Genomic DNA, 2060 nt, shown 5'->3' with positions numbered 1-2060 from the left:
TATTTTTAGGAAAAAGATTTGGAGTATGAAGAGTAATTATAGTAATTATTTTTAGAATTTTAATTATTTGAATTCGTGGGTGTTTTCCTCGATTACGTTATGATAATTTAATATATTTTTGTTGATATTATGTTTTAAGAATTATTATATTAAATATATTAATGGTATTTATTTTTAAATATATATTATGAATAAATATTTAATTTTATTTAATAATTAGATATTTAAAATAATAAATTAAAAAAAATTGTAAATTTAATTTATAGTTTTATTATAGTATAATTTATAGGATTAAAATTTAAAAAATAAATTTATAATTGTATAAAATAATTTTATTTATATAGAATTGAATAAAAAATGAGTAAAAATAAAAAAATGATAATTTTTAAAGAATATATAGTAAAATAATAAATAATTATAAATAGTAAGTAATTTTTATATAAAAATAAAATAATTTTTTTGTTACAATTTGGAATAAAAGATTTATAATAATTATATAGTTTAAAATTAAAATTAAATTATTTTGGCAGAAAAGTGCATTAAATTTAGAATTTAAGTATGTAGTTTTTAGGAAACTATAGATAATAATTAAGTTAATAGAAAATTTTTAATTTCTAGACTATATTTTCAAAATATATGCTTTTTGTAGCTTATTAACTTATTTAATAATTGATAGGAATCATAATTTATTTCTTCAATTTAAAATAAAAAAAATTGAGAAATAAATAATGGAATAAATTTGAGTTAGTTCAATAAAGGGTGTTTCAATTTCTTGTCCTCCTAATCATGTTAGTATACAAAAAGTTGATAGTAAGAATCAAAAATTAATTTGATAAATAGGATTAAATTTTAAATTAAATTTTTTAGGAGAATTAGTAAATGGAAGAATTAAAAGAATAAGAATAGCAAATAATAAAGCAATAACGCCACCTAGTTTATTTGGGATACCACGAAGAATTGCATATGCAAATAAAAAATATCATTCTGGTTTAATATGAATAGGAGTAATTATTGGATTAGCTTTAATAAAATTATCAGGATCTCTTAATAAATAAGGGTATTGGAATATAAAAGAAAAAATTAAAATTAATAAAATAATGAATGTAATTGAATCTTTTAATGAGAAATATTTATGAAAAAGAATTTTATATAGATTTCTATTTAATCCTATAGGATTAGTTGAGCCCGTTTCGTGTAAATAAGTTAAATGAACAATTACTAAAAATAAGATAATAAATGGTATAATAAAATGAAAGGAATAAAAACGATTTAAGGTAGGTAAGTCAACAGCGAATCCTCCTCAAATTCATTCTACTAAAGTTAATCCAATATATGGGATAGCTGATAAAAGATTAGTAATTACTGTTGCACCTCAAAAAGATATTTGTCCTCATGGTAGGACATAACCTAAAAATGCAGTTATTATTGTTAATAAAAAAATAATTACTCCAATAGATCAAGTGTGAATTAAATTAAATGATTGATAATAAATTCCACGTCCAATATGTAGGTATAAACAAATAAAAAATACTGAAGCTCCATTTCTATGGAGAATTCGTATTATTCAACCATAATTTATATCTTGTATAATTTGTACAACTCTATTGAATGCTATATCAATTGAAGGGCAATAGTGTATTGATAAAAAAATTCCGGAAATTAATTGAATTATTAGTGATAAACCTAGGAGGGATCCAATGTTTCATCAGTAATTAATATTAATAGGGGTAGGAAGGAAAACTAATGAATTTATAGTAATTTTAATTAAAGGGTTTTTAAATATAAATGTTTTTTTCATAAATTATTTTTTTGTTGATCGAAGTGGTTTGACGTTAATTAAACAAATTTTTGTAATTATTAGTAGAATAAATAGTAAAAATAAAATTATTAAAATAATGAATAAGTTTATTGGAAAGTTGTATAATTGGTTAATATTTATTCATATACATTTATTATTATTATTTTTTAATGAAAGATCTAAGAAATTGATTAGATTAAATTGATTAAGAATATTATGAATTTCTATATAATTTGAATTAAAAAATTTAATTGAAATAAAA

General features: G+C 18.8%; 1 pseudogene; it reads right to left on the bottom strand.

Moving 5' to 3' along the window:
• Positions 1-658: 658 nt before the first annotated feature.
• LOC122637382 lies at positions 659-1826 on the bottom strand (annotated as a pseudogene).
• Positions 1827-2060: the final 234 nt, after the last annotated feature.

This window comes from Vespula pensylvanica, unplaced genomic scaffold (assembly GCF_014466175.1).
Source record: "Vespula pensylvanica isolate Volc-1 unplaced genomic scaffold, ASM1446617v1 scaffold0001, whole genome shotgun sequence".
Taxonomy (NCBI): domain Eukaryota; kingdom Metazoa; phylum Arthropoda; class Insecta; order Hymenoptera; family Vespidae; genus Vespula; species Vespula pensylvanica.
The sequence above is the reverse complement of the archived record's forward strand: the minus strand, read 5'-3'. Positions and strand labels throughout refer to the sequence as shown.